At 40.9% G+C, this 24,683-nt stretch overlaps 1 protein-coding gene across 2 annotated transcripts in view; it reads right to left on the reverse strand.

Annotated features, from left to right (window-relative positions):
• Positions 1-24,683, reverse strand: part of LOC106869342 (NOP protein chaperone 1-like) — a 48,277-nt gene that overhangs the window by 18,872 nt on the left and 4,722 nt on the right. The window lies entirely within an intron of this gene.

A 24,683-nucleotide genomic window follows, 5' to 3' on the forward strand; every position in this document is an offset into this window, starting at 1 on the left:
TACTAGAAATAGCAACCAAATTCTCCTCAAACAATACCTTACCATTAAAAAAATGAAAGAAAAACTTGTTTAATGTATCCTTCGGTACATTAGACAATAATATATGCTGAAGTTAAGATGACATAGTCATGGCTGGAAAGCAAAACAGCAAAGAGAGAATTCCAGATGAGTGCAGTTCTGAGCAGAGTGGATGTAACAATGAGAAGAGGAGTAGATGGTGTATTACATATATTTAAGTAAGAGTTACACAAAATCTGGGAGTTCAGAGGAGCAGATACAGCTCTAGTTTCAACAGAAAAGACAGAAAGAGAGAACTTTAAATACAATTGTCCAACCCATGCTAGCATGGAAAGCGGACGTTAAACGACGATGATGATGATGATGATGAAATCAATGGTATGGATTAAAACAAATCAAGTAAGTATTGATGAACTGAAAGTTATACACATAAAATTCTTAACAGACTGAAATTTCCCTATGACTTGGAGAAAGAAAATAGGAAGTGGAAACTGTGAGAGACTCAAAGAAAAGGGATAATTTTAAGATACTACATATGTGTGTGCGTGTGTGTGTATGTATACATCTCTCTCTCCATATTTGTGGCTGGTGATTTCAATGGATATGTGGGACAGCATGCAGGGGGCTTCCATGGCGTACATGGAGGCTATGGCTTTGGTTCCCGCAATGAGGAGGGAACCAGACTGCTGGAGTTCTGTAATGCAAATGATCTTATGGTTTGCAATACCAACTTCAGGAAACCTGCCTGTCACCTAGTCACCTACTGTTCTGGCAGACACACTAGCCAAATTGACTATATCCTCGCCAGAAAAAGAGAAAGAGGACTGCTTATAAATGCCAAAACCTTCCCACGCGAAGAATGTACCCCTCAACACAGATTAGTAGTTAGCGGCTTCGGGATCGGGGCTAAATGGATGCCCAGAAGTAGACTAGCTTGGAGGAGAAGGGTCTGGAAGCTTAAAGATCCTGCAAATGGACAGAAATTTTGAGATGTGTTACTTGAAGCCTTCGACGAAATAGAAGAGGATATCGCATCACATAATGTGGAAGACAATTGGAGGTTTCTATAGGACCACCTGCTGAGGGCCACTGACCAGATCTGTGGATGGTGTAAAGTCCTCTCTCGACCCAAAGTAACGTGTTGTTGACAGGGATACTAGACAAAAGAAACGTGCTTGGAAGAATGGAGGTAGCAAGGAATTGTATCAGACTGCCAGAAGGGAAGCTAGGAGACAGGTTTATTTAGCCAGAGGGGAAGCAGATAAGAAAACATTTGTCAGTGTTCTGCACCATGAGGACCAAAGACTTGAAGTATTTCGTGTTGCAAGACAGTGTGTGAGAGAGAATTGTGATGTCGTAAGAGAGAAATGTGTCCGCATGGATGATGGCTCGCTTGCACTAAGCGAGGCTGCAAAGAGAGAGGTTTGGAGACGTCACTATGAAAGGTTGCTTAATAAAGAGAATGAATGGGAGAAAGAGAGTCTGCCTAATGTCAACCCAAACAGAGGGACCAGCTATCCTAATTGACAGTACCTTGGTAGATAAAGCAATCAAGAGTATGAAGACAGGGAAAGCCCCGGCCCATCAGGAATCACTGCAGAGATGCTCAAAATATCTGGTAGTCTCGGCTATAGCCTAGTCACCCGTATAGTTAACCAGGTAATACACGAAGGAGTCATACCCAATGACTGGTGTAGCAGCACCATAGTCAACTGCTACAAAAGTAAAGGTGACGCTTTAGATACAAAAAATTACAGTGGTATCAAGTTGTTGGACCAGGTAATGAAGGTCACGGAGAGGGTCAGCTTAGATGAGATGCAGTTTGGATTCGTTCCAGGGAAAAGCACCACTGATGCTATATTTCTGGTAAGACAGCTGCAGGAGAAATACCTAGCGAAAGATAAACCTCTGTATCTGGCTTTCGTTGACATGGAGAAAACCTTTGACAGGGTCTCCCGATCCCTTACTTGATGGTCAATGAGGAAACTAGGGATAGATGAATGGTTAGTGAGTACAGTGAAGAATTCTAGGTAGAGGTAGGGGTCCACCAAGGTTCAGTCCCCATCCCCCTCCTATTTATCATAATCCTTCAGGCAATAATACAGGAATTCAAGACAGGCTGCCCCTGGGAGCTCCTCTATGCTGATGACCTTGCTCTAATTGCTGAGTCACTATCAGAACTAGAGGAGAAGTTTCAGGTGTGGAAGCAGGGACTAGAATCGAAGGGCCTTAGAGTCAACCTAGCTAAAACCAAAGTCCTAATAAGTAAAAAGGTAGACACACCACAAACCTCTTCAGGTAGATGGCCCTGCTCGATCTGTAGAAAAGGTGTAGGTAGAAACTCTATAAGATGTACCCAGTGTAAGCTATGGACACATAAGAGGTGCAGCAATATCAAAGGAAGGCTAACTAGGAAGATAGTTTTTGTATGTGGCAGATGTTCAGGAGCAATAAACACTGGAAATGTGCAGAGAACAACTTCTGCCACATTCCAGGGAGAACAACTAGAAGTAGTTGATAGCTTCTGTTACCTAGGTGACCAAGTCAATAGCAGGGAAGGGTGCGCTGAAAGTGCATAACATATGAATTCCATAACATATGAGTGGGTGCTGTAAAATTCCTGGCTTTAAGGGTATTGCAAAGATCGGAGACCTAGTCTTCTGAGTTCTTTTACAGGGACTGAAGGACTGCTGCAATAAGTGTGTGACTCTGAGAGGGGCATATGTTGGATAAAATCACTATAAACAAATCATTTGTGTGGTTGTTCAGTAAAAAATTGTTGAACCCTCATACGTCGTCAAATTTTGGGAGAGTCCATCGTCGTCATTTAACGTCCGCTGTCCATGCTAGCATGGGTTGGACGATTTGACTGAGGACTGGTGAAACCAGATGGCTACACCAGGCTCCAATTTGATTTGGCAGAGTTTCTACAGCTGGATGCCCTTCCTAACGCCAACCACTAGGAAGGGCATCCACACTGTCTTCAATCAATCGTGATTTATTTTGTAGCTTTGAGATTCTGATGATATGCTTGTTTATTTGTAGAATGATATTGTAGGGTAGATGTGAGAGATCAGATCTGTCCTATTTGAACATAAAACAGGTAGAATATTTAGGTCACATATGGCTGGTTTAAATGCTAAAGGGTTAAGACGATAAAGTGTGATTTGATAGAGAGATTTTGTGTCTATTTTTAGCAGACTACGTGACCACATAGAGGCTTCATTGGACACATAAGTTACATGTGGTCTTAACTGTAGCCATGAATTGTAACCCCTTAAGCTCTGTTGTTGTTTATCACTAGATCAGCCTCAGCTGAGCACATCTATGATCAAAGACATCTTGTGTATGACCATTCCATCTTTAATTTATTTGTATCTGGAAATATGAAATACGATGTGGCTTTTCCTTTCTTTCACAATGTGATTTGAATATTTGATAACTATGTCTAGCAGGTCAACAGCCTCACAGAGTTTCTCATAGTCTACTACAGTTATTGTCAATGTTGGCAGAGGTAGTTGGCTACAATATTAGAGGTAGTGGTAGTAATGTTATTGTAAATTTAAAATGTTTGGTGGCTGATTGATGCAACTGAGTTCACAGTCATAGTGTATATGCCTTAACCAAACAAGTTTTCCAGGTGGAAAGGGTGGGGTGATATTGCTAAAAGTAAATGGGTCAGTCTTTATTCATGTAGTATTATAAACACATAAACTATAAATGGAAACATTAACTTTTCAAAATCATCTGTTGCTTTGCATGTGGTAGGGGAGGTATATGAGATAGATAAATAGACAGAGAGAGAGAGAAAGAGAGAGAGAGAGAAAGAGAGAGAGAAAGAGAGGGAATGTATGTATGTGAGTGTGTGTGTATGAGTGCACTTGCAAGGCTGTGTTACTGACAAACAGCAGGGCAATGATGGCCCAACAATATTCAGGCTTGCCCTCATTGGCTATAAATATATTTGAATGCTTCAGTGTATAAAAGCAGAGTGGTTATTGAATCTATTCCCTTCAACAGAAATATGGTAAGCCAGCCCGAAGCCAGTGATTGAACCTCTACATGAAATGGTAGCTAAATTTTCCTCAAACCACATCATACTGCTTTTGAAAACAAAAAGATATTGGATAATGGGTTTCTGGGTGTACTGTGCCAAGGAGGAAGATGAGATGTTCACATCTGAAATACTTTTTATCATACATAGGTCAGTTTGATTTAGAGCTGACTCGGAGTTAAGTAACATCAATAACCTAAGACTTCTGCCCCACCATACAACTATGAATTAGCAGTCAGACAAAAAAATATACATCAAATGGAGAGGCTTGTATAATTGTTAGAACTGCCAGAAATAGAAGCAAAAAAAAAAAAAAAATAAGGATAGCCACAGCAGAAGAGTGTTTGGCCAAAGTTCTACATGTTCACTTCACAGCTGATTAATAGTTAAACAATAATAGCAACGGTTGCTACCAATGACAGCAGCAGCGGTGCAGTGGTGACAGCAGCATCTTCACCATCTCTGCCACTATCGTGAAAAATGATCTAAAGGACAATTTATCAAGATTGCAGAAATACTTGTCTATTTGTTGCTTGCTTTAAGAGTCGCTTAGAAATAGATGATGTACAGAGACTATAAAATCTACACTTTGCAACAAATACTATGAAAAAAAGAAAAAAAAAAATTGCTTTGGCTGAATGCTGGCCACTGCAATTAAATGATGATAATTAGACTGAATAGACTTGAAACAGTTTTGACTATAACTTGGTCAATATGAGTGTGTGTGTGTGTGTGTGCACGCAGGTGTATGTGTGTTACATATGTATATATATATATATATATATATATATATATATATATATATATATATATATATAATAAATATGTATATGTATATACATATACGTATAATGATAAGTGCCAATGCATGAAACTCTCGGACCTTGAGTCACTCTGTCACTTCCGCTTAATATTTATATATTCATATATATATATGTATATATATATATATATATATATATATATATATATATATATCTTTTACTTGTTTAAAATAGTAGACTGCGGCCATGCTGGGGCACCGCCTTGAAGAATTTTTAGTCAAATGAATCAAACCCAGTACTTTTTGCTTTTAAGCCTAGTACTTACTCTATTGTTCTCTTTTGTTGAACTGCTAAGTTACAGGGACATAAACACACTAACACCAATTGTCAAGCAGTGGAGCAGAGGGGACAGACACAAAGACACACACACACACATATATATATACACACATATATATACACAATAAGCTTCTTCTATATTCTGTTTACCCAGTCCATTCATGAGGCTTTGGTCAGCCTAAGGCAACAGAAGACATTTGCTCAAGGTGCCACAGTGGGACTGAACCCAAGACCATGTAATTGGGAAGCAAACTTCTTACCACACAACCTCATCTGCATCATCATCATCATCATCATCGTTTAACGTCCGCTTTCCATGCTAGCATGGGTTGGACGATTTGACTGAGGACTGGTGAAACCGGATGGCAACACCAGGCTCCAGTCTGATTTGGCAGAGTTTCTACAGCTGGATGCCCTTCCTAACGCCAACCACTCAGAGAGTGTAGTGGGTGCTTTTACGTGTCACCCGCACGAAAACGGCCACGCTCGAAATGGTGTCTTTTATGTGCCACCCGCACAAGCCAGTCCAGGGGCACTGGCAACGATCTCGCTCGAAAATCCTACAGGAGCCAGTCAGGCGGTACTGGCAACGGCCACGCTCAAAATGGTGCATCTCATGTGCCACCCGCACAAGAACCAGTCCAGGGGCACTGGCAACGATCTTACTTGGCTTGCCGGGTCTTCTCACGCACAGCCCATTTCCAAAGGTCTCGGTCCGTAGTCATCGCCTCGGTGAGGCCCAATGTACGAAGGTCTTGCCTCACCACCTCAGCCCAGGTCTTCCTGGGCCTACCTCTTCCACGGGTTCCCTCAACTGTTAGGGTGTGGCACTTTTTCACGCAGCTATCCTCCTCCATTCTCACCACATGTCCATACCAGCGCAATCGTCTCTCTTGCACGCCACAACTGATGCTTCTAATGTTCAGCTTTTCTCTCAAGATACTTACACTCTGACGGGTATTCACATTGACATTACACATCCAACGGAGCATACTGGCTTCATTCCTTGCGAGCTTACGTATGTCCTCAGCAGTTACAGCCCATGTTTCACTGCCATGTAGCATGGTTGTTCGTACGCATGCGTCATACAGTCTGCCTTTTACTCTGAGTGAGAGTCCCTTTGTCGCCAGCAGGGGTAAGAGCTCTCTAAACTTTGCCCAGGCTATTCTTATTCTAGCAGCTACACTTTCAGCGCACCCACCCCCACTACTAACTTGGTCGCCCAGATAGCGGAAGCTATCGACTACCTCTAGTTTTTCACCCTGGAATGAGATAGAAGTTGTTTCCTGTTTGTTTGCAGTCTTTATTGCACCTGAACATCTGCCACAAACAAAAACTAACTTGCTAGTTAACCTGCCTTTGATGTTGCTGCACCTCTTATGTGTCCATAGCTTGCACCGGGTACATCTTATAGAGTTACTACCTACTCCTTTTCTACATACTGAGCAGGGCCATCTACCTGAAGGGGTTTGTGTTTTATCTACCTTCCTACTTATTAGGATTTTGGTTTTAGCTAGGTTGACTCTAAGGCCCTTCAATTCTAGACCTTGCTTCCACACCTGAAACTTCTCCTCTAGTTCTGATAGTGACTCCGCAATTAGGGCAAGGTCATCAGCATAGAGGAGCTCCCAGGGGCAACCTGTCTTGAACTCCTCTGTGATTGCCTGGAGGACTATGGTAAATAATAGGGGGCTGAGGACGGAACCTTGGTGGACCCCTACCTCTACCCGGAATTCATTGCTGTACTCATTTCCAACCCTCACCTTACTGGCCGCATCTCTGTACATGGCTCGCACAGCTCTCACTAGCCATTCTTCTATCCCAAGTTTCCTCATTGACCACCAGATATATATGCATCTATATATAAAACAATACATATAAAAAAATATATATCATCATCATCATCATCATCTAGTGTCCATTTGTCTATGCTTCCTGGGTCTACCTCTACCGCAGATTCCCTCCACAGTTAGAGATTGGCACTTCTTTACACAGCTGTCCATGTAAATGTGCATCACATGACCATACCAGTGCAGTTGTCTCTCTTGCCTAACTTTTCTCCCAAGATGCTTACACTCTGTCAAACATGCACACTGACATTGCACATCCAGCGAAGCATACTGGCTTCATTTCTTTCAAGCCTAAACATGTTCTCGGCTAAAGAATAATGCTTTATGTTTTTTTAATGACTTCTTCATTTGTAATTTTCTTTACAATGTATTTTAACCTCTGTTAACATGCATATGTGGTGAATGTTATAGTTTATTTAGGAGAAAGGAAATATATGATATTCATAGATTGCTGGAAACCTACAGGGAATCAAATTGTTCCAACCTGGACAAGAAACCAGATGGATTTACTCTTTTCTTTTCAGATGTAACTTTTTCTATTATTATTTCACTTTCTCTTCCTCTCTTCCCAATGCCTGTGTATCTGTTCCTTCTTTCTTTCACTCCAACCTTTCTATGTATGTCATTATTTTTTGTGTTATATCATCTAAAAGAAACTTGAAATATATACGTGGTGATAAATTTTTCAATTCCTAGTGTCATGTTCAGTTACTGACAGGTAAAAAATTCAATGTATAGTATAGATGTTTCTGGGCTTTTTTCTAACCACTATAAATAGCTTTGTTTACATTTTGAAAATATGTCCTCTAAGTGACCAACAGGAGTTGTCAATTTGAATCCAGTCTTTTTGATGGCCTGCCTAACCAGTTAGGTATGTGTTGATTTCGTACTACAGCTCACCACACCATGTCTAATGGAATCATAGATGATTTTCACTAACAGCAGAACTGGAGAAGAATAACACTACTCTCTTTAAAGCCATGGAGCATGTCATCATTGAGAGAATACAGAGAGGAGTAGATCAGGCACTCAGGAAAGAGCAGGATGGATTGTACAAAAAAAAAAAAAAGCACAACCAAGCAAATATTCATCCCCAGAAATATTTTAGAGTAAGTCTAGGAGTGGAGAGCAACATCGTATGTTCACTTCATTGATTTGAAAACGTCTTTGGCTTAGTCCACCACAAAGGATTGTGGAAAGTAATGAGACCAGATGGCATTCCTGATAAGCTGACAAGAATGGTGTAGGTCATGTACAATGACTTAGAGTGCACAGTAATGGACAGATTGGGCCTAGACAAGATGGTTTAAGGTTACAACTGAAGTCAAGCAGGGATGTGTTATGTTAGGTTTCCTGTTTCTCATGGCAACAGACTGGATCATGTAAAGAACAACAGAAAAGCATATGAACGGCATTGGATGGAACCTTACAAGTACATTCAAACATCTCAACTCCACGGATGATGTAGTGCTGCTAGCATCCCCCTACAAGCACATCCAGAGCAAGGCACACAGACTAGCAGAGAACGCTGATGGAATTGGCCTTAAACTCAATCCAGAAAAATGTAAAACAGTAAGGAAAATTGCCAAAGAACAACATCGTGTGAAAATCAGCAACAACAAGTTGAAAGACATCAAAGAAGTTTTTTTACTTTGGGGCAATAGTCAAGAAAGATGGAGGAGTAAAGGAGAATATAAAGAACAGAATATCCAAATTCTGGAGAACATTCTTCGGATCTTTTTTAAAACGGGGGCCACATTTTTCATTAATGTTTTACGTAGTGTTTTTGGTACCGAAAGACTTTCAAACTTCGTATACTTATCTATTTTGTGTTATAGAACAGAAAAATATTTTTGTATTCGAATTTATTTCATGTAAAAAATAGTCTTATTTCGATAATTTCAACCAATCACTGACAAGTATTCAGTTGTTTACATTTACTCCTTTGGCTCATTAAGTGATGTAAAATGTATTTAATCTCCATACCTTCGTTTTATTTGCTTTTTTCATTTTAAATTTGCTTTAACCCTAACCCTAACCCTAGGGTTAGGGTTAGGGTTAGAGTTAGGGTTAGGGTTAATTGTTTCAGAATCGTTTGTTTATGTAGTCGGCACTTAATGTATATCGGCTGAATGGACGTCAGTGATTGGTTGAAATTACAGAAATACGACAACTTTAACATGGAATAATTTATGGATTTCTTTTTTTTTTAAGAAGACTAAGAGAAAAAGATGTTTTATATGACACATTCTACCAGTGTTCCAATTTTCAAAGTGTTTCGTTAATGAAAAATGTGGCCCCCGTTTTAAAAAAGATCCCATTCTTCTAACAAGGGTATAAAGAAGCAAAGGTATAGACTGCAAAATGAAGCTGAAGCTGTTCAAGACATTGATCTGACCAGTGTGACTTAACAGACGTGAAAACTGGAAGGTTAAAAAAATGAAAGAAAAAACAATGGATAGCTTCCATTTCAAGCGCTTAAGGAGAATACTCAATATCAAATGTCTTCAAAGAGTCCGAAATGGCACAACTGAGATGAAAACGGCCAACAACAGAATCAGTGATGAAATAAGATATAGATGCTGGGACCAGATTAAACATATTCTCAGACAAGATCGAGAAAGTGATTGTATTGTGGCACTAAAGTGGAAGCCTGAGAAGAAAAGAGCAGCAGAGTGTCCTAAAACCACATGGCGAAGGACAACTGACAAAGAAAGGAGACGAGAAGGGTGGAGAAGCTGGAATGAGACCAGAACAGTGGCAGGAAACAGAGCTTGTAGGAGAGATTATGTCGCAGCCTTATGTGCCTCATGACATGGAGAGAACTAACTAACTAAAGTATATGTCTAAGCATGGCTGTGTGATAAGATATTCACTTCCCCACCACGTGGTTCCAGGTTCAGTCCCATAGTGTGACACTTTGGACAAGTGTCTTCTACTGTAGTCTTGGGCCAATGAAAGCCTTGTGAGTGGAGTTGGTCGATGGAAACTGAAAGAAGCCTGTCATATATATAGATGTGCGTGTGTGTTTGTCCTCTATCACGGTGATGGTATATTTATGTTCCTGTAACTTAGTGGTTTGGCAAAAGAAAATGATAGAATAAGTACCAATCTTAAAAAAAACATAGTGAGGTCGATTCATTTGACTGGAATTCTTCAAGGTGGTTTCCCGGCATGGCTGCAGTCTACTGACTGAGACAAGTAAAAGATAATTATATATAATACTAGCAGAAATACCAGGCGTTGCCCGGGTTAAAGAGAATAATGAAATCTAAAAACGCCGTCTAGACTACGCATCATCTTTATATATAGAGATGTATATACACACACGCACCCAAACACACGTATATATATGTATATCAATATAAATATATGAAAGTCAATGAAGTTTCGTAAAAGAAGGTGATCATGTACATACTTTCTTGCTGTTGTGATTATAACACCTCATTGTAAACTATGTTCCTTGTTTTCCCTTGTAGAGCATATACAAATAGGTTTTTTGTTGCTGCCCACTCTTGAGCAGCCAACATACAGTTGTCCATGTGAGAAGCAGGGCTCTTCCAAGAGAAGACCAGCTACAGACAGTGTTTGACCCTGATATTTGTTTATGGACATGGCAAAAGTCACACGAAGGGGGAATTGTAGTCTTCTGAATGTAAAAGGAATGTCTGCTCCTGATGGAGTAAGAGGAATTCTTGGAATAAAGACGTCATCCCCTTTTGCACATCCAGAAAGAATGGTAGCCTCGATAACGTGTGACATCATTTTCTAAATAATGCTCATCTGTTATGTTCGGGTTAAAATTTCATCAACATCAAAAATATATGAATTTTCATGGGAGTTATGGCCGTTATGCAAAGAATATAATTTCCAAATTTCATAAAGATCCATTCAGTACTTTTGACGTAGTTTTGGATAAGAAAACAAACGACTAATGTGTGTGTTTGTGTGCATGTGTATGTGTGTGTGATGGGTGTATATATGTATAGATATCTGTATGCATGTATATATGTATATATGTGTACATATTACATGTACATCTATATATATATATATATATACATCTACACATATGTATACATATACATGTATGTATAGATCTATATATATATACATATACGTGTACATCTATATGTATACATATACATCTCTCTCTCTCTCTCTCTCTCTGAAAGTATCTGTCATTACAGTATCGAAATGGTGTACATATACATGTATATGTATACATATACATCTCTCTCTCTCTCTCTCTTTCTCTCTCTGTGAAAGTATCTGTCACTACAGTATCGAAATGTGATTGTTTCAGTTAGTGGAATAGTTTCATTTTTAAAGTGAAAGTATTTGACATGAGTGTTTTCGTTTCACTTTTGACACGTAATACTTAAATAGTGGAGGAGATATTATGTTGCCGTGTGCTCGAACTCTGCAAGAAGTTAATAATTTTTTTTGACTAAAACACAAGGCATGTGTAAAATTTGAATGAAATTGGTTGCGTAGTTCTCGAGTTTTAGGGATTCACAAAGACAGACAGACAGACACACATTCTCATTTTTATATATATAGATATATATAAGAATAGGATTGAGAAAATTCAAAGAGCTTTTACCTTTGTTGACAACCAAAGGTCTCTCCCTCCAAGTGAAAGGAAGATTCTATGATGCATGTATACAAACAACAATGCTATGTGGTAGTGAGACATGAGCCCTGAATACAAAAGACATGTGAACTAGAGAGGAATGAAATTAGTATGCTAGTCAGTGTACATGTGCAACAGAGCACTAGTGAAATGAAAGAGAAGTTGGGCATATGAGAAATTAGATGCAGTGTGCAAGAGAGAAGACTGTACTGGTTTGGTCATGTGATGCATGTGGGTGTAGACTGTCTCATACAGAAGTGCTGATCACTCAAAGTGGATGGAATTTGTGGAAGAGGGAGGCCCATCAGACATGGGATGAAATACTGTAGGCCCATCTCAAGATACTGAGCCTTATGAATGAGATGACAAAGGACCAAGATATCTGTATTCAAGAAGACCCATCCATCACAACAGAATTGATACCAGTACTGGTGCCACTTAAAAAGCACCCTGTACATTCTGTGGAGTGGTTGGCATTAGGAAGGACATCCAGTTATAGAAAGCATGCCAGAATAAACAATACAGTCTGGTGTGCCTCTGGCCTTACCAGATCCAGTCCAACTGTCCAACCCATGCATAGAAAACAGATAATGATGATGATGATGATGATCATCATCATCATCGTTTAACGTCCGCTTTCCATGCTAGCATGGGTTGGACGATTTGACTGAGGACTGGTGAAACCGGATGGCAACACCAGGCTCCAATCTAAATTTGGCAGAGTTTCTACAGCTGGATGCCCTTCCTAACGCCAACCACTCAGAGAGTGTAGTAGGTGCTTTTACGTGTCACCTGCACGAAGGCCAGTCAGGCGATACTGGCAACGGCCACGCTCGAAATGGTGTCTTTTATGTGCCACCCGCACAAGCCAGTCCAGGGGCACTGGCAACGATCTCGCTCGAAAATCCTACGGAAGCCAGTTAGGCGGTACTGGCAATGGCCACGCTCAAAATGGTGCATCTTATGTGCCACCCGCACAAGAGCCAGTCCAGGGGCACTGGCAACGATCTTACTTGGCTTGCCGGGTCTTCTCACGCACAGCACATTTCCAAAGGTCTCGGTCAGTAGTCATCGCCTCGGTGAGGCCCAATGCACGAAGGTCTTGCCTCACCACCTCAGCCCAGGTCTTCCTGGGCCTACCTCTTCCACGGGTTCCCTCAACTGTTAGGGTGTGGCACTTTTTCAGGCAGCTATCCTCATCCATTCTCACAACATGTCCATACCAGCGCAATCGTCTCTCTTGCACACCACAACTGATGCTTCTAATGTTCAGCTTTTCTCTCAAGATACTTACACTCTGACAGGTATTCACATTGACATTACACATCCAACGGAGCATACTGGCTTCATTCCTTGCGAGCTTACGTATGTCCTCAGCAGTTACAGCCCATGTTTCACTGCCATGTAGCATGGCTGTTCGTACACATGTGTCATACAGTCTGCCTTTTACTCTGAGTGAGAGTCCCTTTGTCGCCAGCAGGGGTAAGAGCTCTCTAAACTTTGCCCAGGCTATTCTTATTCTAGCAGCTACACTTTCAGCGCACCCACCCCCACTACTAACTTGGTCGCCCAGATAGCGGAAGCTATCGACTACCACTAATTTTTCACCCTGGAATGAGATAGAAGTTGTTTCCTGTTTGTTTACAGTTTTTATTGCACCTGAACATCTGCCACAAACAAAAACTAACTGCCTAGTTAACCTGCCTTTGATGTTGCTGCACCTCTTATGTGTCCATAGCTTGCATCGGGTACATCTTATAGAGTTACTACCTACTCCTTTTCTACATACTGAGCAGGGCCATCTACCTGAAGGGGTTTGTGTTTTATCTACCTTTCTACTTATTAGGATTTTGGTTTTAGCTAGGTTGACTCTAAGGCCCGTCAATTCTAGACCTTGGTTCCACACCTGAAACTTCTCCTCTAGTTCTGATAGTGACTCCGCAATTAGGGCAAGGTCATCAGCATAGAGGAGCTCCCAGGGGCAACCTGTCTTGAACTCCTCTGTGATTGCCTGGAGGACTATGGTAAATAATAGGGGGCTGAGGACGGAACCTTGGTGGACCCCTACCTCTACCCGGAATTCATTGCTGTACTCATTTCCAACCCTCACCTTACTGGCAGCATCTCTGTACATGGCTCGCACAGCTCTCACTAACCATTCTTCTATCCCAAGTTTCCTCATTGACCACCAGATAAGGGATCGGGGGACCCTGTCAAAGGCTTTCTCCATGTCAACGAAAGCCAGGTACAGAGGTTTATCCTTGGCTAGGTATTTCTCCTGCAGCTGTCTTACTAGAAATAAGGCATCAGTAGTGCTTTTACCTGGCACGAACCCAAACTGCATCTCATCTAACTTGATTCGCTCCCTAATTAGTTGGGCTATGACCCTCTCCTGTAACTTTCATAACCTGATCTAACAGCTTGATGCCTCTGTAATTATTTGTATCTAAAGCGTCACCTTTACCTTTGTAGCAGTTGACTATGATGCTGCTACACCAGTCATTGGGTATGACTCCTTCGTGTATCACCTGGTTCGTAATACGGGTGACTAGGCTATAGCCAACACTGCCAGATATTTTGAGCATCTCTGCAGTGATTCCTGATGGGCCGGGGGCTTTCCCGGTCTTCATACTCTTAATCGCTTTATCTACCCTGGTACTATCAACTCGGATAGCTGGTCCCTCTATTGGGTCGACATACGGCAGGCTCTCTTCCTCCCATTCATTCTCTTTATTAAGAAATCTATCGTAGTGACATCTCCAGACCTCTTTCTTTGCATCCTCATTTAGTGCAAGCGTACCATCATCCATGCGAACACATTTCTCTCCTACGACATCACTATTCTCTCTCCTACACTGTCTTGCAACACGAAATACCTCGAGTCTTTGGTCCTCACGGCGCAGAACATTGGCAAATCTTTTCTTATCTGCTTCCCCTCTGGCTAAATAAACTTATCGCCTAGCCTCCCTTCTGGCACATTGGTACAATTCCCTGCTACCACCGTTCTTCCAGTCCTTCCAATCCTGTTTCTTTTGTCTAATAGCCCTGTCTACCTCCTTGTTCCACTACCACGTTACTCTGGGTCGAGAGGGGACCTTACACCAGCCACAGATCTGGTCGGTGGCTTTCAACAGGTTGTCCCGCAGAAATCTCCAATTGTCTTCCACGTTGTATGATGCTATATCCCCTTCTATTTCGTTAAATGCTTCAAGTAACTTGTCTCTAAGTCTCTGTCCATTTGCAGGGTCTTTAAGCTTCCACACCCTTCTCCTCCAAGCCGGTCTAATTCTGGGCTCCCATTTTGCCTTGATCCCAAAGTCGCTAACTACTAATCTATGTTGTGGGGTACATTCTTCGCCAGGGTAGGTTTTGGCATTTATAAGCCGCCCTCTTTCCCTATTTCTGGCGAGGATGTAGTCGATTTGGCTAGAGTGTCTGCCGGAGCGGTAGGTGACTAGGTGACTGGCAGTTTTCCTGAAGTTGGTATTGCAGACCATAAGATCAGTTGCATCACAGAACTCCAGCAGTCTGGTTCCCTCCTCGTTGCGGGAACCGAAGCCATAGCCTCCATGTATGCCATGGAAGCCTCCAGCACGACGTCCGACATGACCATTGAAGTCTCCAGCCACAAAGAGAAGGTCCCTGTCACTCGTCGACGAGGTAGTTTGCAAGAGGGTGTCATAGAATTGGTCTTTCAGACCATCTGGTAGCCCCGGTTGAGGTGCATAGGCTGAGATGACAGTAGCTAATCTATGATGAAGCACTAGTCTAATCTTAAGTACTCTGTCACTTACTCTAACGACCTCGATTACCTTATCTGTCACTTACTCTAACGACCTCGATTAATGATATATATATATATATATATATATATATTCCAGTGCCCCTGGACTGGCTTGTGCGGGTGGCACATAAAAGACACCATTTCGAGCGTGGCCGTTTTCGTGCGGGTGACACGTAAAAGCACCCACTACACTCTCTGAGTGGTTGGCGTTAGGAAGGGCATCCAGCTGTAGAAACTCTGCCAAATCAGACTGGAGCCTGGTGTTGCCATCCGGTTTCACCAGTCCTCAGTCAAATCGTCCAACCCATGCTAGCATGGAAAGCGGACGTTAAACGATGATGATGATATTCCCTTGCAGACACAAGTAAGTTCAAGAAGTTTGTTTCTCAACTATTGGGTTTTGAGTTTGGTAAGCGAATTGTACTGTAGCTCCTAGGCTAACAAATGCCTTTTGATGGAACTTGTCATTATATACATATATGTACATATACACGAATATACATACACATATATTTATATGTGTGTGTGTGTGTCTCTCTCTCTCATTTGTTAGTTTGCCATTATAACATGTGTAATATCTTACACTCTGTCGTTTGTGCAAACTGACATTACACATCCAGCAGGTCATACTAGCTTCATTTCTTTCAAGCCTACGCATGTCCTCAACAGTCACGGCTCACCCATTTTTCACCACTGTGTAGCATAGCAGTTGGCACACATTTATCATACAATCTACCTTTCACTCTGAGTTAGATGCCCTTTGTCACCAGTAGAGGTAGGAACTTTCTGAACTTTGTCTAGGCTATTCTTATTCTAGTGGCAATGCTCTCTGAGCATCCACCCCCACTACAGACTTGGTCACCTAAGTAGCAGAAGCTATCAACTACTTTTAGTTTCTCCCCCTGGCATGTGATGGAATCTGTTTTCTGAGCATCTGTAGTGTTTACTGCCTCTATGCATCTGCCACACACAAAAGCTATCATCCTGGTTAAGCTTCCTTTGATGTTGCTGCACCTCTTATGCGTCCATAGCTTACACCAGGTACATCTTATGGAGTGTCTACCTACACCTTTTCTACAGATCAAGCAGGGCCATCTACCTGAAGGGGTTTGTGATGTGTTTGCCTTCCTACTTAGGCCCTTTGATTCTAAACCTTGCTTCCACACCTGAAATTTCTTCTCTAGTTCTGGTAGTGATTCTGCTCAGAGCAAGGTTATCAGCATAGACGAGCTCCCAAGAGCAATCTGTCTTAAATTCCTCTGTTATTGCCTGGAGGACAATGATGAATAAGAGGGGGCTGAGGGCTGATCCTAGGTGAACCCCTACTTCTACCCAGAATTCTTCACTATACTCATTGCTGACCCTTACTTTACTAACAGCATCCCTGTACAGCTTTTATTAACCACTTGTCGATCCCCAGTTTCCGCATCGCCCACTAGATAAGGGATCGAGGGACCCTGTCAAAGGCTTTCTCCAAATCAACAAAAGCCAAGTATAGGGGTTTATCTTTTACTAAGTATTTCTCTTGCAACTGCTTTACCAGGAATACAGAATCAGTGGTGCTTCTACCTGGCACAAAATTGAACTGCATCTCATCTAAGCAAACTCTCTCCCTAATTAGTAGGGCTATGACCCTCTCCGTGACCTTCATCACCTGATCCAGCAGTTTGATACCCCTGTAGTTGTTTCTATCTAAATCATCACCTTTACCTTTGTAGCAGTTGAATATGGGGCTACTATGCCAGTCATTGGGTATGACTCCTTTGTGAACTACCTGGTTTACAATACGGATGACTAGACCATAATCCACACCACCAGATATTTTAAGCATCTCAGCAGTGATTCCTGATGGGCTAGGGGCTTTTCCAGACTTCATATCTTTAATTGCTTTATCTACCAGGGTGCTATCTATTTGAGTAGCTGGTCCCTCAATTTGGCAGGCTCTCCTCCTCCCATTCATTCTCCACATTCAGCAGCCTTTCATAATAGCTTCTCCAAGCCTCTTTCTTTGCAGAATCATTAAAAGCAAGTGCACCATCATCCATGCGGACACATTTCCGTCATGTAACATCACAATTTTCTCTCACACACCATCTTGCAATCCGAAATACTTCAGTTCTTTGGTCCTCATGTCGCTGAACATAGGTAAACTTCTGCTACAGAACAACAGCAAATGCAAAATTGAGCACCTGAAGAATCTTTCTGCATGTAATCAAGTTATATGCATTGCACTTACAGAAACACATCTACCTGCAGACATAAATGATGCGGAGATACACATACCAATGTATGCTATCTTCTGTACACACAGAAGAAAAAGAAGTCACAGTGGAGTTGCAATGTACATCCGCGAAGATGTCACACAATTAACCCTGTTATCGAACTCTAACTAGGTGTGTGACACACTAACAGTACATCTAAAGCAACTTGATATAGTGACATGTAATGCCGACACAGTCTAAGAGAATGTTCTGGGCTTGCATTAGGCAAGATGTTGAAAATTTTTTTGGCACATGACACTCCATGGATCCTAAGTAGTGTATGTGTAAAATTTGAATCAGTTGGGTAGTTCTCAAGTTTTAGTGATGCACACATACATACATACACACATTCTCAGCTTTATGTGTGTGCGTGTGTGTGTGTGTCTGTGTATTTCCAATAGCTGCTGGCTTTGTGCCTAAATTTGAAACTGTTATGTACATACACACACACAATTATGTACAGTAGAAATGTAGAAATGTAGGGAATTTATGTCAAAAGACAGGTAGAAGCAGTGGTGGGCTTGTAGTTGTTTTCTTTCTATTGTGAATATAACTTCTATTTGTGGTAACATTGCATCATTTGGCTGTGTCAATAAAATTTCTATTTCTGTATTGTTCAGCATGCTCTCGTGTCTATTATTAACCTATTAATAAAGTATTGATATACATTTCTTATCTCTATAACTCTGCTCGTGCCCTTCCATCATTTCAGCTAAACTGTGAGCTGTTTCACCAATAAAGGTTTGGTAGAGTTTCTGCATTTGTCCTCCATGCAGTTTATCTGATATACTACAGGATGTCCACAAAGTCTGGGTACATGGGGATTAACACATACTTTAAGAAATTATTATTTCTTATATTTAATTGTTTATGTTATGACTTTATTTATTCCATGTAGCCAGACTTTGTGGACACCCTGTACATTCCTAGCTTTGCATTTTATCTTAGGGTTCATATTACTATACAATTCCTATTGGTACAAGTGGTGCTGTTCATGCACACACACATAAATTGAATCTATCTGACCTATGCCTCTTTCGGATTCTTAGAATCTCTCCTCTGCAGCCCATGTAATGAGTAACAGTACTGAACCTTTGTATTCTTACCCCACCTATCACTTTACCTCTTTGTCCCATTAAGATGCCTATGTACACAAGAGAGTATCAGATCTACTCATATAAGATACACATCACCATCACTTCTTCAGTGTTGGCAGCCATTCATTTGTTGATATCCATTACACATGTTCATTTCTATTAACATCAATCATTTGAACTTTGTCACAGTAGCAATAATATAGCTGCCATTGTTTCTCTTTCAATACTTCTATCATTCCCTTCTCAACTTCCCTTTCAGTCAGCTCATTACCTTTTTACCATCCTCTCCCTCTATCCACTACCTTTCTCCTATTATATAATTTTGCCTCCTTCACACAATCACCCTGGATCTTCTATCATTGTTCTCTCTTCTCTTCATGTGATCTTGGTTATAATGCTTTGAACAGAGATAGTGGTAGAGTAATGAGAATTCTTTACTCATGCAGGACACAAGGCAAATTCACTAGTCTTGGTGTCACACAATCTCCCTAGTACACTCTGTGGAATGGTTGGGAAATGAGTGGAGACAATGTACAGTTGAAAGGGTTCTTTTGTTTGGTTAATAACAAGACAACCATTCAGTGTTAGTGCCACAATAAAACTCACTCCTACCCAGTATGCACTGTAAATTGGTGTGCTAGAAAGGGCATCCAGTTACAGAAACCATGGTAAAAATGGTATGTATGAACAAGATAGGCACAACTGGTCTATGAGTGTAGTAACTTTGAATAAGAAAGAATTTAGATGTGACATCCCTTCCAATACATGCATCTATGGGAAGTAAAAGTACCACCTGACTTAAAGGGAAACCATCATTAGCTGTGTTTTTGAACAAGACATTCACACAACCACAACATACACACACACATGTAATATATATATATATATATATATATACATGCAGATACATATAAATTTGACATGGGCGATTCTTTCTTGTCTCGTGATTCACGGTCAAATGGCTGGGTGGAATTGCGTGAAAAATTACACAGATGAGTAGAATGATCCAGTGGTGATGCTGGGCTTTGTATTTTTTCATAGCTCTCATGGTTACCGAGATAATCTACTATAATAATATTCTTGTGTTTATGAATGAGAAAGGAAGGGATGATAGATGAATAAGGAAGGAAGGGGTGATGTCATACATACTTGGTAGTGGGATGATGAAAATTGTATGCTGAAAAAATAAATCAAACAGCGTTTCAACTCTGTGTGAATATATATATGTGCGTATGTAAAAGGGAGGTATGTGAATGTCTGTGTGTACCTGTGTGTGTTTTTGTGTGTGTGTGTGCATGCAATTGAAGTGGGATGGTTCATCTTTGTTCACTTAGTATTTGGGTTTATTTTTTGATTTGGTTGAATCTTGGTTGGTTTTTTTTTTTTTGTTGGTCAGTCACCAAATTCACTAGTCAAGTGACTCCATTTAATTGATCAATGGAAACATCACATCAATTTGAAAGAAACTGCTCCTCGGCTGCAGCAGCAATCTAAAAATGTACGAGCTCCCCTGTCCTTCCTCCTTCAAGTTATCACTTCTTCTTCATCAGTCATTCTTTTACTAGCAGTGCTTAGACATATCCTCTTATGTAGATAAAGCTAGATATATGGTCTCAGTAAAATAAGGGTCGGGTGGGGGTGGGGAAGTATGACATCAATTAATTTATCACCATCAGCTGGAACTTAACTGTCAACTCCCATTGGATTTAACTCCAAAGGGTTGTAAACTATATGCTGCATAATCTTAAAAATGAAATAAAGATAAATATAAATTAACTATCTCACCATTCCTTTTTCTTGAGCCCACCTCCCCACTATTTTCCTCTGCAACTCTCTAAATTATAGTAGGCTTTAGATATACCTTTTCCCCTAAATTCATTCTGCCACAAATATTGCAAAGGGAAACAAGATAATTATTTTGGTTTCTAGTACTGATGTAAACTGGGATTAAAAAAATGGTTTATAATTTATATTGGAAATCTATATAGTCATCTGCGTCTGAGGAGAGCTGTTTCTTTCAAATTGATGTAATGTTTTCATTGATCGATTAAATGGAGCCACTTAAAACAACCGTAATGCACCGAAACAGCTGTAATGCATTGATACATACATACATATACATATATCATCATCATTTAACGTCCACTTTCCATGCTAGCATGGGTTGGACGATTTGACTGAGGACTGGTGAAACCGGATGGCAACACCAGGCTCCAATCTAAATTTGGCAGAGTTTCTACAGCTGGATGCCCTTCCTAACGCCAACCACTCAGAGAGTGTAGTAGGTGCTTTTACGTGTCACCTGCACGAAGGCCAGTCAGGCGATACTGGCAACGGCCACGCTTGAAATGGTGTCTTTTATGTGCCACCCGCACAAGCCAGTCCAGGGGCACTGGCAACGATCTCGCTCGAAAATCCTACGAAGGCCAGTCAGGCGGTACTGGCAATGGCCACGCTCAAAATGGTGCATCTTATGTGCCACCCGCACAAGAACCAGTCCAGGGGCACTGGCAACGATCTTACTTGGCTTGCCGGGTCTTCTCACACACAGCACATTTCCAAAGGTCTCGGTCAGTAGTCATCGCCTCGGTGAGGCCCAATGCACGAAGGTCTTGCCTCACCACCTCAGCCCAGGTCTTCCTGGGCCTACCTCTTCCACCGGTTCCCTCAACTGTTAGGGTGTGGCACTTTTTCACGCAGCTATCCTCATCCATTCTCACCACATGTCCATACCAGCGCAATCGTCTCTCTTGCACACCACAACTGATGCTTCTAATGTTCAGCTTTTCTCTCAAGATACTTACACTCTGACGGGTATTCACATTGACATTACACATCCAACGGAGCATACTGGCTTCATTCCTTGCGAGCTTACGCATGTCCTCAGCAGTTACAGCCCATGTTTCACTGCCATGTAGCATGGCTGTTCGTACACATGCGTCATACAGTCTGCCTTTTACTCTGAGTGAGAGTCCCTTTGTTGCCAGCAGAGGTAAGAGCTTTCTAAACTTTGCCCAGGCTATTCCTATTCTAGCAGCCACACTTTCAGCGCACCCACCCCCACCACTAACTTGGTCGCCCAGATAGCGGAAGCTATCGACTACCTCTAGATTTTCACCCTGGAATGAGATAGAAGTTGTTTCCTGTTTGTTTACAGTCTTTATTGCACCTGAAATATACACACACACACACACACATATATATATATATATACATATACATATATTCATATATATATATATATATATATGTATATTTAGAGAGAGAGAGAGAGAGAGAGAGAGAAAGAGACAACTGGATGTTCTTATGAGACAACTTAATGAAGGCCACCAGCCAAATTTGTGGCTAGTGCAAAATCCCTTCAAGTTCTAAAGTGATATGGTGATGGAAGAGTGCAGTAGACAGGGCCGTTAGAGTGTGCAGTAGACAGGGCCATTAGAGTAAAGAAATGGACCTGTAAAAACCAGCTAATATAATAAATGCAAAAACTAATTTCTGTGTGTCAGTGTGTCACACTCCTCCCCCCCCCCCCCCCCCGCCTCAGCCATCACTATTCAATGACACTTTCTTATGCTGAGGTGTGAGTAATAGTAGGCATAGAGATGGTGAGGGCAGTAGCAAAGACAGAGAGAGAAAGAAAGAGAGGGAGAAAAAGAGAGACAAAGAAATTTAGGGAGAGTTGATGATGGTTTATTAAAAGTAGTAGTGTTGATGGTGGAAATGGGAGTAATAATAAGAGAGAGAGAAAGAGTGGCTATGTGAGAGATAGAGGGAGATGATGTACAACTTTCTTGGGCAGAAATTCCTGTGGTCAGCATACTGAAACAACTACTGGACACTATCATTTTTGTTTTGTTTTGCTTTTTTTAATACATACATACATGTGTGTGTGTCTATATATATATATATATATATATATATATATATATATATATATATATATGTATACACAAACACACATATATCTATAATGATAAATGCCAAAACAAATTTCTGTGTGTCAGTGTGTCACACTTTGACCCGGTCTCTCACTATTCAATGACACTTCTACTCAGCTTGCTGGGGTGAGAGTAATAGTAGGCATAGAGACAGTGAGGGTGGTAGTAGATTGACAGCTGAAATGGTAATGGGGTGATAGTAATAGTATGAACTGTAGTTGTGATAGAGGCAGTGGTGACAGTGATGATGGTGGTGGTGGTGGTAGCTGAGGCGGTCAAGCATGATGGTGATAGTAAGTGATGTGAAAGACAGTGGTGATGGTGGTGGGGGGAAGGCGGCAAAGTCAAAGGTGTTGATGTTAGTGGCGTCAGAAGTCTGAATGGTGTGTGTATGACAGTTGTGGTGGCGATGGTGGTACTGGTGATGGTGATGGTTGAAAACAATCAACAGAAAGAGAGGAAGAGAAATAAAGAGGTTAGATGGGAAAAAAAATTGTACTGAGCCCCAAATAGGAAGACAAAAAAATGTTTATCATGAAGCTTTACAATAAGTTCCAAGTCGACATATACCACTGCTTGAAAAATATTGGTCAAGTTTAATAAAATTTAATATGTACTCAATGCATGAATAAAATTTAATATGTACTCAGTCCAATGTAGAGCCCTCCAAAGGAATAGCTTAAAAGCCATATTTATATATCGTGACATATAATTGCCAACCAAGTGTGGCGTCCAGGAAGACATCTCTTCCAGCTGGCTAACGACACTCATTGTGTCCGATTGGTATTTGCGAGGGGAGGTCATCGCTACCAGCTCTAGCCTTATGTGGTACATAGGGACACTAATTTCTGGGTGGTTACCAGTTCTCAGCGTGTGTAAATCACCAGCTAGTAATGAAAACTCATTCCACTTGCAAAATACTATATGCTTTTTCCAGCGACATACTGTTGCTGATCTTGAAAAAGGAGAAATAAGCTATATTAAATCTCTGAGCGAGATATAAACAGTAGCAATACGGAATCATAGCATATAAATGTCAACCAAGCGTGGCGTCCTATAAAGGACAGTGCTACTGACGTTTATAGACCCAGGAAGGCATCTCTTCCAGCTGCCTAACGACACACATTTTGTGTCCGATTAGTATTTGTGAAGGGAGGTCATCATTACCAGCTCTAGTCTTACTCGCAAAATACTATATGCGAGATCAGCAACAGTTTGTTGCTGGAAAAGCATATAGTATTTTGTGAGTGGAATGAATTTTCATCACTAGCTGGTGATGAACACATGCTGAGGATGGGTAACCACCCAGAAACTCGAGTCCATGTGTATCATGTAAGGCTAAAGCTGATAGTGACGACTTCCCCTCGCAAATACTAATCGAACACAGAATGTGTGTCGTTAGCCAGTTGGAAGAAATGCCTTCCTGGATCTATGAACGTCAGTAGCATTGTCCTTTATAGGACGCCACACTTGGTTGGCAATTATATGTTACGATTCTGTGTTGCTACTGTTTATATCTTGCTCAGAGATTTAATATAGCTTATTTCTCCTTATATATATATATATATATATATATATATATATATATGTATATATATATATATATATATATATACACACACATACATGCATACATCCGTACATACATACACACATAGTGTACCTACATACATATACACACGCACACATGCGCGCGTTTGTGTGGATGCTTAGAAAGTATCAGTTTGGACATTTTTTCTAAGTAAAACAGAAATAAATAAGTTTATTAAAATAAGACCATCATATAATAATGATGACTGACAATAAATTAAAGTTAATTTTTACAACAGACTGTCAAACCACATAAACATGGACACGTATGTACAGATACACACGTGTGTTTGTTGATGGGTGGGTGTGATTAATTATTCATATTGACTCACAATATGAAAGCATGACAGAC

This window comes from Octopus bimaculoides, chromosome 1, assembly GCF_046866305.1.
Source record: "Octopus bimaculoides isolate indiv1 chromosome 1, ASM4686630v1, whole genome shotgun sequence".
Taxonomy (NCBI): domain Eukaryota; kingdom Metazoa; phylum Mollusca; class Cephalopoda; order Octopoda; family Octopodidae; genus Octopus; species Octopus bimaculoides.